Source organism: Corvus brachyrhynchos, unplaced genomic scaffold (genome assembly GCF_000691975.1).
Source record: "Corvus brachyrhynchos isolate BGI_N302 unplaced genomic scaffold, ASM69197v1 scaffold281, whole genome shotgun sequence".
Classification (NCBI taxonomy): domain Eukaryota; kingdom Metazoa; phylum Chordata; class Aves; order Passeriformes; family Corvidae; genus Corvus; species Corvus brachyrhynchos.
The window spans coordinates 1,545,172-1,561,441 of record NW_008236509.1 but is presented as its reverse complement, the minus strand read 5'-3'; the positions used below and the strand labels follow the sequence as shown (position 1 = coordinate 1,561,441).

General features: G+C 39.8%; 1 long non-coding RNA gene across 1 annotated transcript in view; it reads left to right on the top strand.

Moving 5' to 3' along the window:
* LOC108444711 overlaps nucleotides 1-13,589 on the top strand; it is a 54,210-nt gene extending 40,621 nt beyond the window's left edge. Inside the window, exons 4-5 of the long non-coding RNA XR_001859353.1 lie at nucleotides 8,308-8,535; nucleotides 13,525-13,589. This is a non-coding gene — a long non-coding RNA (uncharacterized LOC108444711). The remainder of the gene's footprint in view (nucleotides 1-8,307; nucleotides 8,536-13,524) is intronic.
* The last annotated feature ends 2,681 nt before the right edge of the window (nucleotides 13,590-16,270 follow it).

The following is a 16,270-nucleotide window of genomic DNA, read 5'->3' as shown; positions in this document are numbered from 1 at the left end:
AGGAATGCTGGCAGGGAATAATGCTTACCTGAGACCTTTTTCTGGGGGAAGAAAAGGGAATTTTCATGTATGTGTTAGAGGAGGAGGTAACATACATTTTATCTCAGGAAGTTCTCAGCTGAGGAAAGAGAATGAACTTTGTGGGGGTTTTCTTGCTTTCTTCTTGGGAAGGCTTTGGGTGAGATGATGTGATAAACATGAGAAAAAAAAAATCCCCACAATTTAAACACACACTTCATGTATTTTTAAAAATCAGTTGCAATAAATGTTCATCCTCATTACTGTAAATGTCCATTACTATGAATAATAAAGAATCTGATCTTTAACTTCTGAATGAAAAATATACATATTTAAGTCGTGTAAGAAAGTGTATTAATTGGGGAAGGACTCAACAGTTTCAGTATTCTTCTTTCTCTCCTTGCTTTGATAGTATCCCATGAAACAGTAAGCTAGAGGAAGAGAGATTCTTTCCTCCTTGTCTACCACTTCTTCTGCCAACCTGGCAGCTCTTCTTTCTGACTCCTTTCTGTTAGGAACCCTCTCCTCCTTTCACCCAGCTGCCTTCCCCACCCACATACATACTTGGATCTTCAGTCAAGTCTGTCCTTGCTCTCGTGCCCATGAAGTGTTCAGGTGCTGCTTCCACCTCTACTTTCCCACAGATCTCCAGAAGCCCCGTAAGAGTCCTTTCCCTCCCTGCTTCACATCACCTCTCTCTTCACCCTGTGACACTGCCCATGCCTGCTCTGCTTCCTACTGCTGGTAGAGCAGCACTGAATTTGGCAGTTCTAGCTGAGGTTGAGAAATTAAGTTTTGTCTATGTTAACATGAGTCAGTTCCAGGGGCAGCAGAGAGCACCTCAGCTCCCCTTTGGCACTGCTGCCATTCAATGCCCACAAAGTTAACATCCTTATTTAAAAGCTGCAGTGGAAGGAGTCCCCAGTGAGCCAATCCCCAGTTCACAGGCAATGAATTACACATTTTCAGGGCTTTGGATGAAGCCAGCTGTGTTGTAGTTTCAGATGAAGGTTCTAATGAGAAGATGCAGTGGTAAATAAAGCAATTGATGCTCTAGTTTTATATTATCTAAAAATTTTTTTTGGATGATGTTCCCACACTTACGGAGTTTTGAATGTTCTAACTTCAACATTTTCTAAATAGCAAGTTGTCATGATTGATGCTCCATCATCTAAAAAAGATGGAAAAATTTTGAGATGATGGTATAAACCAGATTCTTAGCTAAATGTTATTGTGAGCATTTTTACACTTTGACACTGAAGTTGTCATCTTGGATTGCACCACTGGCAGTCCTCACAGATGATTGAGCCAGTTCACTTTCCCAGCATGTCTTAAAAATAGAATATCTTTTCTACCACCATCTTCTGATTAGAAAGTATTGTTTTACAGCTGTAAAGAAAAAGGAAATGTTTAAAACTCAGATTGAAAACACATGTTCATTGGGAGAGAATGCTGGGATAAATTCAACAGCTGTGCATTTGCCATATATTTAGGGCCGTGGCCATGAAAACTTGTAGTATTTTTGGTTTGGGTTTTGATGGTGGTGGTTGTTTTTGGTTTATTCCTTTTAGATAAGCAGATCTTAATAAAACCTTCTGAGGTTTTCTTCTCTCTTTACAACATTAATGATGAATGTCACACAGTAACAGGCAAACTAGTTGCAATGCACATGCTGACGAGGGAGGCCTAGGCCAGGAGTCTAACATTCCACATCAGCCTGCAAGATTAAAATGTTTGTAGTTTAGAGTTTTACACAGTTTTGATTGGAGTCTATCCAGATATTTGCATGCAAAGAATTATTGCTCAATGACAAATTGTGTTGATACAATCTAGTATGTTGGGAAATTTCCACTCTAGTATGGTCGTGTGCCAAGTATGATACCTCTTGGGAATAATACATTAAATGATGTATTTGGGCATTGAAAGATCAGTAGACAGCAAAAGCAATTTTCTATAATTTGGAAAAATCACAGATTCTGTATCTCTAATCAGAGGTGATTCTCATTTTTGCAAGTTTGTGCTAAGATTGTAATACAAAAAGCTGAAACCCTGAACCCCCTTGCAGGGTTTGTAAAATACTCCTCCCCTTAGGAAGAAGGGTCTGTGCAAATGGCAAATTTACTTGGGCTATCTGTGCTCCAAAGTGTGATTCTGCAAACGTGGTGCTGAGTAGCACCTTCTTCCTAAACAGACCAGATACCACTGAGAAATATTCTTTGCGTGCTCTGGTAGCTAACAATTCCATTTAAAATCTGATCTTCTCCCCCTTACCTTGTATTTATCCTAGCTGAAACCAGGACAATTTTCTACTCTCTAAATACTATTCTGGAGTGTGTTAGTGAACACTTATTTCTGAGTCTCACTCACCTGGCAGAGCTCTGCTTCTCATCACAACAAAGCTACTGAAACCTCTGGGTGACAGTAACCCACTCCTACAGTAAGTGCAGCATGTCTGGTAGCACAGAGAGGTTATTCCATAAGGCTTAGAATAAACTTTTGAGAAGTTGCAATACTGTGAGGAACAATCTGATGCTGAAGTGCCTCTGTAGAAACATTCTGCCTTAGAAAGCCTGAGCTTACTGGGCTGAACTGTGTTTGACAAAAAATATTTGAAGGGATGCAGATCTGACTGTTCTGGATTTTAGCACCAGCTGCAGAAAATAAGTCATGCAAGACCAGTCAGGAAGTTTTAGTATGAAGTACTTAAGAGCTCCTCAATGAGATAGACTTAGAGCTAGTAGTAATAGGTTTCCTGACGTTCTCCTCTCTAACTGCCTTTGCAGCAGAATCTGCATGGAGGAAATTAAGCCTGAAAGAGAGATGTGAAAATTAAGTGTATTTGCTGTATATAGCAGTAGCATTCTTCTGCCCTATTGATAAAGGACACATGTCAATGACATAAAACATTAGTTTCTAAGCTCACTGGCTAAAAGAGAGGCAGTCTCACACTTTTCTGATCAAGTTTTCAGGCTGAAAATTCCTTTTCCTTAACTGGACAAGTGATATCTGGAATTTCAGTACTAACTTCAATGGGAATCTTTCAGATTATTTAATTCACTTGTACTCTTTGTGACTGTGTTTTTTATTTTGCAGCAAAGCAATTGTAGGAACAAGGATTACTTTGTGTGTTTTGTGATGAGATTACACTTAGCATTTATGGCATTGCAGGTTTCTTTTGGAATATCACTGACATCATGAAGTAAGTTGAAAAGGCTTAACTTCTAAAATGACAGCTGAAGTCTTAACACCAAAATCTCTTTGATGATTAAATGAAATGCTTTCTGCTGAGAAAGAGCGATATGGGAAAAGAGAAAGGTGCTAGGGGGATTTAGCTCTCTGTCAACGTTTTAATTGCACAGCTCACGGGTTTTAGTCACTCTCCCTAATCTTGCTTTGTGCACAGCTTCTCTTTGCTTCCGTTACATTCTCATGTAGCTGCTGCCTCGTGATCTCTGGGCAAGTCACACTAATGTGGGAAACAATAGTGTTAGTACTACTTTAAAAAGAGCTGGGGTTTATTTTGGTCTTGGCTTGGTGTTTTGGGGGGTTTTGTTCCTTTTTAGGCACGGGCAAGGGAGGTTTTCAAAGTAACTTCTTAAGAGGTGTCAAGCAGAGGATTATAAGTGTTTTGTCAAGTCCCGTGTAAACTCCCACTTTGTGGACTGTTGCTGTGGGATGAGTTTTATTTCATGGGCCAGTTTGAATGGTGATGGCTCTTATGAGGTTTGTCCCATGGTTGCATTTGTGGCTTAAAATACTGGCCTTGTGAGGAAAAGACAAGTGTCTTTGGTTTCAAGGGTTAGTTCTGTTTGTACAGAGACAGCAATATCACTCTTAACCTGTTCAACACCTTCCTCAAAACAACCCTCCGCCTACAGGTAGACTCTCTGCCTGTCATGAAGCACTTTGGCTGTGGCAAGGCTCCTAGAAACAGCTAATAAATCTGTCAGGCTCTTAGGACACTGTTTTTAAGCAGGGTTAATAAATACAAGCATAAATATGTACAATCCTGTCTCCTTCATCTTGCAATCCTGAAAGACTGGAAATACCCACATTTAAACTCAATAAATACACTGCTTGTGTAAGTGGAAATATAGTTTTAGTAGATCTCTAACATGTTCAATCTAGTTTTTTACATACTGAGCTCCATGAACAAGTTCATCTATTCATAAATAGGAAGTAAAGATGCTGCTGGAGAAATCCCCCTGAGAGTGATAGAAGCTGGTCAAAACTTGGAAGATAATTAGAATAATGGTGGTTTACTGTGTTCAGTAGCTTAGAGTCAGTCAATCTCTTCATTGTTATGATGTGAGCACATAGAACTTGTATTTTCACGGACTAGCTGGGTTTACTTGTAGCACAATTCATTTTCTAATTCATGCTGTCCTTTGAACTGTGAATTTTTTTCTTCATTTGCACTGCTGTTTTATCTCTGTTGTGTCTTAATTTTTAATGCCCCCCCAAATCTTTCTGCCCCATTCTTTCTCCCCCAACTTTTGTCATTCCTTTGTGTCTACTGAGAAGATTCTGCTCTGTGCTGGCTCAGAGGTTCATGTGAAATGAGTTCCTGACCTTTCTGCTTCCTTCGAGGCAGCGGTCACTTCCCAGCTGGCATGAACTGTGTAAATAAAATAGCTGGGAGCTCTAGGAATGGAGGGAGGGAGCAGGAAAACTCCCTGAGCTTGTGGCTCAGCCCAGGGTGATGCAGCCAGTGTGTGGGAACAGGGGTTTTTTTGTCTTTCCCTCTGCTTCAGGAGCTGGGGTGAGCAGCCTCACACCTTGGTCTCCAGAGCATGCAGGCAGTGAAAAAATACAACATCCAACCTCCTTGGTCTATAGATGGCATCAGAAAGTGCTGGCACCACTAGGGATATCTCCATGTGATATTATTTCATAGACTTTGCTGCAGGATATTTCAATAAGAGGGATAATAACTGGTTTAGGCTGACTGCTTTGATATCTATTTTTGTTATGGACTGAATGACCAGCTACAATTTTCTGTAATTGCCTGTAGTTTTCCTAGGACTTATGCAAGCTCTTTTCAGTTAGCCTGCTTTCTGAAGACTTTTCAGGAAACAAATCTCTTCATGAGCAAGGAGAAAAAGAAGTCAGATCTATGAGGAACTGAGAAACAAAAATCCTCCAAATTCTTACAATAAACCACCAATAACCCAACATTTTGTGTAATGAAAAACACTGCTGCTGTCATTTTTGCTGAACATCATGGAAGGATGTGACAGGGATACATAAACCAAACTGGCTTATTTTTCAGTAGTAGGTCTCATAGTATTTTTCTTGGAAATTGTACTCATCCTCCTCTTACAGTTAATTTTTTTTTAGACAAATACCTTTGCTGCTTCAGCATACAGTTGCTTCTTTAGTGGGCTCTCCTAACATGGCCTAGCATTTCTTGCTGCAGAAGTTGGTAACACTATCAAAACTTGCCTCAGTTACTCACTCTCACGAAAAAGTGTTGCTCTGTTTTTTCTTCCTGCTGTGGGGTTTTTCAGTGATTCATTTCTCTTTGGAAATATTATTGGGCTTGATCTCATCCTTAATTTGCTCTGCATTTCTCATAAGCTCACAGCCTGCTGGTTTCAGAAAGGTGCCAGTGTTCATTTTTCATTTGAATTGGTCGCTGTTTACAAGCCAAATGCTGACAGATGTGGTTATGAGAGCCTCGCTGCTGTCTTTCTGCAAAGAATGTTGGTTTTTGTGGTGGTGTTTATGGATTTATTGATACCAGGCCTGTTGGTGTGCATAGCAGAGCTTACCCAAGGGATTCAGGACAAGACCTCCATGGAGTTCCAAGACCTTTTGAGAAAGGCTTCCAGCACCTTTCAGGCCTTGACGAAGTTGCTTACTGGTAAAACCTCCACAAGTGGAAACTTGTTGGAAGGAAAGCAGATCCAGGTGACTATTGTGTAAATGTGGGGAGACCTTGTCTGAAGGGTTGTTAAACAGAGAGCAAATTAGAAGAGAGTAAGTAAATGTTTTAGCTTGTCCTCAGTTCCAGGCTCTTTGTACATAGAGAGAGTTGACTGTGAAAAGTTGAATACGGAGATAATTTTGCACTTGTGATGGAATAAATTTAATTAAAGTTATTTATTCCTCTTTCTCCCACAAACTTTTAGTATCTTTATATGCCTGTTAAAGGGTCATTAGAGTAGAAGAGAAAGCATATGCTCTATTCCCCATTACTTTTTTTCTAGAATTGATAAAAAGGCCAGGTTTCAGATGTGCTCCAAACCACTGGGGGCACGTGAGTGATTGCTGATGGGGAACTGGCTTCCACTTGTAACTCTCTGTTGGATAGAGCAGATTTTCAGTTCATTTTGATTAGAGATGTTTGGAAAAAGTTGTTCTTATCGTTGCAATTTTTTGGGATTTGTTGGAGAGATCATACTGTTTGGAGATTTTTTTTTTTTTAAGAACTACTCAACTTCATCCCTCAGTGAGATTCTTTTCCGCCTCAGTGGTTATAGTTTCATTTTCTGCAAAATATGGGTTTTTACTTTGGCCTGTTCAAGGAAGTGTCACCTCACACACAAATACCTACACCAGCCTTAAGGCAAAATATCACTTTACTTTCCAGAATCTTAGAGTTAGAAGATTATACTCCTCCAGCCCCAGTCACAAAGCTGAAAGGATTTCAGAATTTTCATTACATCTGTGTTGCTGACAATTATTTTCCTTCCTGCAGTATGGAGAATTTGAATATGAGAAGTCTTCATTCCTAAAAGAAATTCTAGTGAATTTTGTATTTATTTGATTTTGAGGGAATAAAAATTCATAAGTGAATGAAAAAGGCACCAGAAATATCTTTTCAATAATAGATTTCTGAATATATTCAAAATTATTAACAAGTTGACTTAGCTTTGGCTTCATACAGTGAACTAATAGTGAGAGAATGTCTGAATGTTTACCTTGTTCATTTTTTAAGCATTCTGATGGAGTTTTGTCCCTGACATTTAGTAGCCTTGCCTTTTCTAACCTGTCCTTCCTCTTGGACTCTGGAGTAGACTTTCAGTGGCGTTATTTTCAGAGAGCTGTGGACTGTAAATGCCAGGTTACTGCTCTCTGGGTTGAGTTTATCAATACAGTCTCACTTTTTGCTCCTGTTGATCTTGCAGGAGGTTGGGAAAAGGAGGAACAGCTCGAAGTGTGCTCAGTACCTACTGAATTAAAAGAAATCACCCTCATCACTGAGATGAGTACAATTAAAGCACATAACCCTGCTTGGATTTCCCCTGGTTTGGGGTGAGCTGTGCAATGCGTAGCTGCCACTGTGCTGAGCAGCAGCTGTGACATTCCCTGAGAACCCCAGTTTCAGGTCAATAACCCTGTCTCTGTACAGTACACAGGAATTTCAATGCACACCATTTCCTTAGTCCTGGCTGAGCTGAAATCAATATGGGCTCCTGCACTTTTGAGCTATATACTGTATAAGAAACCATGCCAGGCAATCTCCTGGGGGTTTGTGTTTGGGTATCACTCAAACCATTCGTAACATGAACCACATAGGGAAACCCCTAGCTTTTCAAAGAATATATTCACTGAAGTTCTCAGTGGGTTTCAGCACTGCCTTGAAGGCCAGGGCAGAAATTATCTTAAAAGTACAGGGGGAAGAGGGAGGTACACAGAAGCATGATTGTACCCAGTCATCTGAGACAAATGCCAACAGCTTCATGCTACATGAGTCAGGTATTCATGTCCTGATTCTTACACGAGTGAAAAGTAAGTGTTTTCTTTCAGGAGGGTGTACACAAGGTATAGAAAGATTAAATCACTGGCTACAATTGCTGCTAAAAAATAAATACGAGTGCGACAAGATGAAGCACTATTGCATTATCTTACTGTTCACAGCCCACAGACAAAAGTACTTCTACCTGTTGGTGCTAAAGGTTGGACTTGCTTATCTTGGAGGTCTTTTCCAACCTAAATATTTCTAAAGTTCTATGTTAAAATGGATCGTGTAATTCGATTTATAGAAGTGAAGTGAATTTAAACAAAAAACATCTGCTGTTTATCAAATGCTTCCAAAATTTGTGTTCTGAGGAGGTACAGAGCAATTAACAGCAAGTGGGAAAAAGTGCTCTTTCATCTGATAATCCTATTTGAGCCTTGTACTTGCAAACTTGGACACTCTCACTTGAGCAGAGATGCAGAAGACAGGTTTTTATAGCTCTGAAAGGGTGTTTTACTATGGTAGTAACTACTGCAACATATAATTTTTATTTTTTTTTTATGAGGGTGATTTTGAATCCTTTTTGTTTGTTGTGTTTCCAGCTGTATTCATGCTCTGCCCTTTGGATGGTTATTCTCCACCAGACAAACACATGGCTTGAGTATCTGAAGCAACTGTGAATTTTTGGCAACAACGCTGTTTCCTTGCATCAGAAGAATGAGTTATATTCAAACAAGTTATATTCAGACAAATGGCTTGGCCTTAAAGATAGGTGATGTGGCTGAAAATTTCCATTTCTGGCTAACTGGTGACTTCCCACTGGACATAAGGTATGGAATTGTGGGACAGTGTCCCTGCAGCCCTGTTGTTGGACACTGGGAGGGGGTAGGTGTTGTGTGCCTTCACAGCAGCAACTTCAGCAGAAGTGAATGTGTTCTGAACGTGGGTCTGCTGTTCTAAAAGGGAGTGAAAAAGCCTGCTCCCAATTTCTCTGCTCTGGAGTAAGCACCAGAAGGCATTTAAAGGAAATGGAAGGGGATGCTGATGTGAGTCTGCGGGTGATTCCCTACCCAAAGCCACTGTCCTGTTGCTGCAACTTGTCTCCATTTATTGCTCTCCTGAGAAAATGCTTTTCCAGAGTTGATGTATTGGATTGAATCTGAAATGGGCAAGAAATTTTCTTCCAGTCACTAAAAAGTCGCTTGATATTTCAAAACTTATTCCGGGGAATAAAAAACATTCATTTGAATGTACAGATTTTCTTTTGTGAAATACTGGAAGGCAATTTGTGGAGGTTGGTACTGTCCTCATCAGGAGAGCCCTGTGATTTTTCTCATGCTAAGACCTTGGCTCATTTCCAGAAATGTTTTTCTATTTCTCATATATGGAAATATTTTACTCTTTTCTTTAATATATTTTTAAAATGATGTTAGTTCACCGTCATCTTTTTCCCTGGAGGTCCCACATTTTAGTTCTTCTCAGATAATAAATTATATCTGTATAGACATTCAGATCATGCTTTCTAGTGTTTGTCATTGTATGGGAAAATATGGGGTCCATAAGCTGATAACAGAGAAAATTTGCCACAGCTTTGATTTTGGAAAGTGGAGAATTAATAACTTCATTTTCCTTGTGAATCTTGTCAGTTTTGTAGTGGAAATGCTTTCCCTAAGTTATTCATAGTTCTTTGAGAGGAAGGATCTGTTAAGGACTTGAAAGGTGATTCAGTTGGGACTTCAGTGACAGAAGCACATTCCAGCAGTAAAAACAAAGCAAACTGGTAATAAGATAATCACTGTGACAGTCAAATGCAATTAATTGCAAAAGAAATTATTCATAAAATATAACCTTAAGTCAAATAATTTCTATTCAGGTTTATGAATAGCTTATAAAAATACAGAAGGACTTTGTAGTATTTAGGTTCTTACAGTTGTGAACATGAGCTGAGTGACTTCTTAATGTGTTCTTTACGAGAGAGAAAATTTTTTTGTGATAATGCAAATCTCAGTGGCTTGAAAGGAATCAAGAGTGTGTTGCTCACCTCAGGCTCTTCCTCTGTGTATGTTTTTGGGTTTAGATTTTCTCACTATTTTCTCTGTTTAGCATTTCCAAATATTACGTGTTTTTCACAAATTGACTGCTGTAATGCAATTGGAAAGATTTATTCTATATTGTTATTGTTGGAATAATGTAAAATTGGAATAATATAAAATAGCATGCATATATATCTTCCAAGTGCCTTGCAATGAATTCCTCCTTTCATTGTGGTCAGTAAACATCAGAATGATTTTTCCCAGCAGTCTTGAACACGGAAGTTATAAAATCATGGATTTTCACAGGCATTTACTGTTAATAATCTTCAATACTGCTATATCAGGAAAAAAAACCCTTTCCTATTAGGTGGTAATAGAAGAAAATGACCTAATGAGTTCAAAATCAGCTGAAGTGTATTTAAATATAGGTTAAGTTTTAGGGAAAAAAAGATAGACTTTGGACAGGTTGGAAAATTAAAGGCAATGTGCGTGCATGGTGCATCTTTTGGGGTTTGTTTGGCTTTTTTTCTCTCATTCATCACAGACTCTGGATCAGAGCATTAGTTATGTTTATCCTTTAATCCTACTGTCTGGGTTTGTTTATGTAAGATTTATTATATAGCCAGGGTGGGTAGTTAAATGAAAAACCAAACCTGACCCTCAGTCAGTGCAAGAATACCTACAGATTACTCTACATGGACTAGTTAAATTTATTCTCAGTCCATTATGTAAGAGTTGGGCTCCACATTTCCTGAGCCACCAAGAGACAAAAATTGCTGCCAGTTGCATCTGTCTTTTTTGCACTTTGTTCTCTAAAACAAGGAGAAAAAGAGCTGGGTACTTTTTCTATAAGTATTTCCTTGAGATAGAAACTACTTAATGGCCATGTTTCATTGTGCAGTTAATTAAACACTATCATAATTGAATGTGCTTGCTACTGGCTGTGTGCAAATCTTACCCAGCAGGAGTTTTTTGGTCCCTGGTAAACTTTACAGAAAATAATTGGTAGACACCAGGAGCACAGGGCTTGGGTGAATGAATATAAAACTCCACCATGTTGTGAGTGCTCCCACATTTTTTGGACACTAACCCAATTTCAGTATGTATAAATACATTCAATCCCTAAGATAATTTATAATTTATTTTATGATACTTGTTGATATTACAGCTTGCTCTGCTAGGGCACTGCAGTTGGAGGTTGGCTTCCTGGTGCCTGCCATTGTTTTTTCCCTTTATTTGATGAATGTGCTGAAGCAGACTGGAAATAACTAGATTCCCTAATTGTCTGGACAGTGACTGGATTAATAGTTGTGGAAACCACAGATGTTTTCACTCTCTGCATGTTGTATTCTGTACTCACAGGGCAAGTATAGAAAAACTGCTGTGGGCTTGTCCTGATGTGCTGCTGGGAATTGCAGATTAAATTCATCCTGGTTTTAAAGACCTACATGAGGTTTATTAATCTTTAAAATCCCACTTAAATCCTGTTTTAATGTCTTAAGTAGGATTTAAATGATGTCTAGTAGAGGCCTTTTGTAGTGAGGGGGAAAGAAGTGACCCTGCAGGTTACTAGAAACATAATATTTTGCAATTTCATCAAGTCATATATAGCAGGATTCCAGAGCCATTGATGGACTGACCTTTTGTGAAATCCAAACTGCATATTTTATGAGGAAATATATAATTTCTGCTTCAACAAAAAAATCCAAAGGAATTCCAATGATGAAATGACCAAGCTCAGGCTCTTAAACAATGGTAATTGCCAGCTCCAAATACTTGGCTACTCCCTCTGGCTCCCTGCACATTTATTTAATTTTCAAATGTTTCAGTTCAGTTTAAAATAATGTTTTGGGAGGTTTCTTATTCCTTGGAGTTTTTTATTGCTGCTTGTGAAACTTCTCTGCAAGCAAAAGACAAAGTACATTGATTTCAGCATTTCTCCTACAGTGTTTTTTAAAGTTGTATGAAGTAACTCGTGTAAAAAGTAAACTGAGGAATTCTCCTTCCCCCAGCTCACTTGCTTTCATGCCTCTATCACTGCATTTTCATACAGTTCAAGGAGAATCTAGGTGGAAATATCAGTTTTCGATCGTGGCACCTTTAACTGGGATAAAAAGAGGTTGAAAATTCCAGAGAAGGCGGTAAATCTGAGAGCAAATATGGAGTTATACAGTTGTTCTGGGCTGTAGTGTAGGTTGTATAGAAGAGATGTAACAAAAGCTTGTACTGAAAATACATTTTCACTCAGGTCCTGGGTTGTTTTGTGGGGCTGATGTGGGTGTGTGGTCCTGTGGTCAGAGCAGGAGAGCACAAGCATGGCAGGAACTCTGACTCTGCTCCAGCTCTGCCATTAACTCTCTGGGCAAACCACAAACCCTCTGCTGTTCACTCAAACTGCATAAAATGCTGACTCCAGAAAGGTCCAATAACCTTACTGAGCACACATTTGGTGTGCTTGAAATTCTCGGAGAAGAGATGCTACGGAAACTTTAAAAATACCCATAATTATTTACCCAGGCTACAAAGGTTTGCTGATATCCCAGCACAGCTATGCAGTGAGCCACACTGAATTTTCTTGCTGTATCGAGAGTAGGTAGTTTTGGCTTTCAAAAGCCAGAGTAGTGTTTGATTTGCAGTTTTAAGAAATTACATGCTAAGCTGCCCACCTGTACAGTGTATCACTACTATTACAAAAAATATTTAGGGTAATATTGAGTATTTTTTGTCAGCTCACAGTTCATTACAAAGTAAGTCAGGTTTTACTTAATTTCCCCCATAGGCAAAATATTTTTACTTAATTATGTGTAATTTTCTACCTTTTTTGCTCATTGTCTTGTACTAACAAACAAATCAGGACATATGTCAGAAGGAGCATGAACTGACAGAAGAACAACAAATCCGTGGGTGGGGAAGTGTGGAAAATGGTTTTTTGAGGCTTTTCAGGCAGACAGATTTGAATTCCAAGACTGACTTTCTGCACCTAAACCATTCCTGAAGTAATGAATCAATGTTGAGGCATAATTAGGAAGGGGGTTTTAACACAATGGAACAGGCCTGCTAGGAAAACTAGGATTTGGGGTTCTCCAAAATAAAATGGAAATATGTCAGAGCAGGTGGGATTTGTTTTTTCCTCCATGAATTTTTCTGCTGAAGTGGAAAAATATACATTTAACCCAGTGTTACTTTGGTCAAAGCATAAAATAAGAGGAAGATTAAGTCATTACATCAGCAGAGAGTGATTAAATTTATTTGGTCCTTGCTAAATGCAGATATTTTGTGTGTAGGGGGAAAAGGTTGCTGATAGAGATTTTTAAAACAGGATGGTAAAATAGGTATTCTCCATGACTGCCTCTCTGTTTGCTAATTAATTAGAAAAGTCTGTTGCTGATTGTCTTACAAAATTGGGCTATAAATCATGGAAGTTTTAAATTCCCAGGAAGTCCATGTTCTCTGTGTGGGCTGTCATTTGCAATGTCTCTGTTTGTGCCGTGCGCCGCAATCGAAAGCAATTTGGAATTAGAAGGATTGCACTGCATTCCCTCTGTGACTACAGCAAGCTACAGCTTCAATTAGTGGTCAAGCCACCGTAGGAGGCACAATACATTACTGGGAGTAAACACAGGATGAAGTGTCCTGCCTCTGCCTCGAGGAGCTTAAAACTGAAAATGGACTGACAGACCACAGGCAAGACGGCAAGGTGCTGCAGGCACAGGGCTGATGCAAAATGCAGACGTCTTTGTAAGAATGAAGTTGTTTTATCTTCTGTTTTGCTTTAACTTCTTTTAGGGCAGTCATTCTGTTGACACTCACGAGTTCCAGACCAGGATGAGAAGAGGAAATTTTGAGAGGGGTAAGCACTTTGTGAGCTCTGGTGGCACTGATGTCCTGACCTAGATGGCAGAGTTTTTGCTTTGTATAGTTAGACCAATATCAGTTCCTCAAAAGACCTGACAGCAGCATTAGGGTAAGAAGGAGATCTATGATTAGCCAGCAGATATGTCCCAAACTAATAATTTGAAACCAGCTTGACTTTCTCTGAGAAAATGTAGGGATGGCATGGATAGCAGAGCTCCTCTCAGTACCAGGGGAAGGTGTTCATACCATCTTGCATGCTTATCAGGCACCATCTCATTTTTTACATGGACTTGCTGAGATGATTCTGAAATGCATACCCTGGTAGGTTAGCAAGGCATGTTCCACAAGTTGCTGTCAGTGATCCTCTGTCAAACGAGAAAGTTGTTTTAATGGCATTTCTGCAGGATTTCCCTTTTGGTTCTTGTACAATTCCATGATATCCTTGATGATAGGGATGGTAACATAGAAAGGGTGCATATTGAATTGACAGGTGACACTATGCTACAAGGAACTGGAAAACCAGGAACAGCTTGGAAAACTAGGTAGTAAAACAACACTGAGAAAAATAAAATTATTAAGAAAAAGTATCAGATTATGCACTTAGGAACAGCTAGATGGTTATTCTGAAGAAAAAAAGCAATAAGAATTGCTAGGGCTTCTGGTGGACTGTGATGCAAATAGTGGTTAACATATTTTTTGTAAAAATTACAAGTAGGGATATTCAAGCAGATGTCTCATTTGTAGCAGATGTAAAGTGATCCTCCCCTCCATTAAGTGCTCTTATGGTTTCATCTGAGCTCCTGTTTCCTGATGTTAGCCTCAAGCAGCTAAGGCAGCAGCAGGTTAAACATGAGGAAAGGTTTTTGTTAATGCTAAGAGTAGTGTGGTGCTGGAATGATTGCCAGGCTGTGGAGCTTCCACTGGAGATCTCCAGATCTTCTCTAGTCGGGTGCGAGTTGACTGCACCTGGAAAGAAAGGGTGGGTGCAACCCAGTTGAAATCTTAAACCACTTTCACCTCTGTTTTCTGTGATATCATTCACGTACAGGTATGAAAGCCCTGCTGTGGAGTTCTCTTATGATCCATTATGTGTTCTTAGCCCGTTGATGTGTGACTTTAGCGGGATGTAAAGTGGGAATCATGCCTGCATTGCCAGAAGGCACTGATTTTTTGACGCTTCCATTCAGTAACATCGCCTGAGAACATTTTTGAGGAATGACAGGCCTACACACCTTGGATTGCATATATATTTACTGACTCTGCATTGTACAAGCTGTGTGTATTTAGTTTGTGGTTCAGGTCATTGTGATACACAAAGTTCTTTTATAGGTTCTGTGACACCTACGAGCTTGCATGGGGATCCTCCACAGCTCCACCAATAATCACATTTTTGCTGGGATGTGCTGTTTGTTTGGGGGAAGTTCGAAGTGAAACAAAATCAGGTCTGAAGTTGGGATTTTCTTAATAGAGTGGATATACTCCAGATAAGATTTGCTACATTCTGAGGAGGACATGATTTTGCATCTAATTCCTGTGGGAAGGGAAAGGAAGCTTTCTTATATTTTTGTAATCTCAGGTGTAAATTTTCAGGTATCTGAACACAGCAGCACTGAAGTTGTGTCAGGGGAGGATGTGCTGGCTTGGGCAAATTTAGAAATATATCCTCGGAGAGAAGGCACAACCACCCCTCCCCCACCAGGTTCGGGGAAAAATAAATTTTCCTTGAAGGAAAGTGAAGGAGATAAAATTATTTATTTAACAAACACACGGGAAAAGGAAAATAATGCTAAATAATAAAATCTTTCGCTGTGGAGGAAGAACCTGGGAAAATGTCAGAGTCCTCCCTTTGGTCTCCTCGGAGCTGGGGCTTGGCCCAGGGCCAGGCCCTCTGTGCCCAGTGGAAAGTCCTCCCAATGTGCTCTGATGTTGGAGCAGTTCAGTAGAAAAGGGAGAAAATCCGAAATTCCAGGGAAGGAAAAAAATTCAGCTCTCAGTCTCCCTTTGGAGAAAAAAAGAATCTGAACAACTGGCCAAAAGCTGACTGGGAAGCAGCAAGCCAGGTACCCCCCCCGTCCCCTGCTGCAGCTGGAAAAAAACCCGCTATCTCTGTGTGACCTTGAACAAGCTGCAAACTGCTTTGAAAAAGTTTTGCTCAGTTTTTCCTTCCCCCCCTCAGGCTCAGTTTAAAGGCATAGAAAGGCACAAGATTTAATTTCTGGGCGTAGGGCAGCGATAGGGGATACGCATCATAAAGTCACCGAAGACAGAGGATTAGGCTGAGTATCGGGAAAAGGTTCTTCTGGGCTGGGCACTGGAACAGGCTCCCCAGGGTAGTGGTCACAGCATCAGCCTGACAGAGTTCAAGAGGGGTTTGGGCAATGCTCTCAGGCACATGGTGTGACTCTGGGGGTGTCCTGTGCAGGACCAAGAGCTGCACTTTAATGATCCTTGGGGATCTCTTCCAACTCAGGCTGTTCTATGACTGCAGGTCTCTTCCAGCATTGATGATTCTGTCAAAAATACCATCAAATTAGTAGTAGCTTTAAAAAGTAATTTCGTGCCTCCTGGATAATCCTGGGAAAGATGTCATTTCAAAGAGCTAATTAACCTGGGGAAGGTTTTTAGATGTTTTCACATGGTATCTCTAATATCAACAAAGAGACTCAAGCAAAGATCC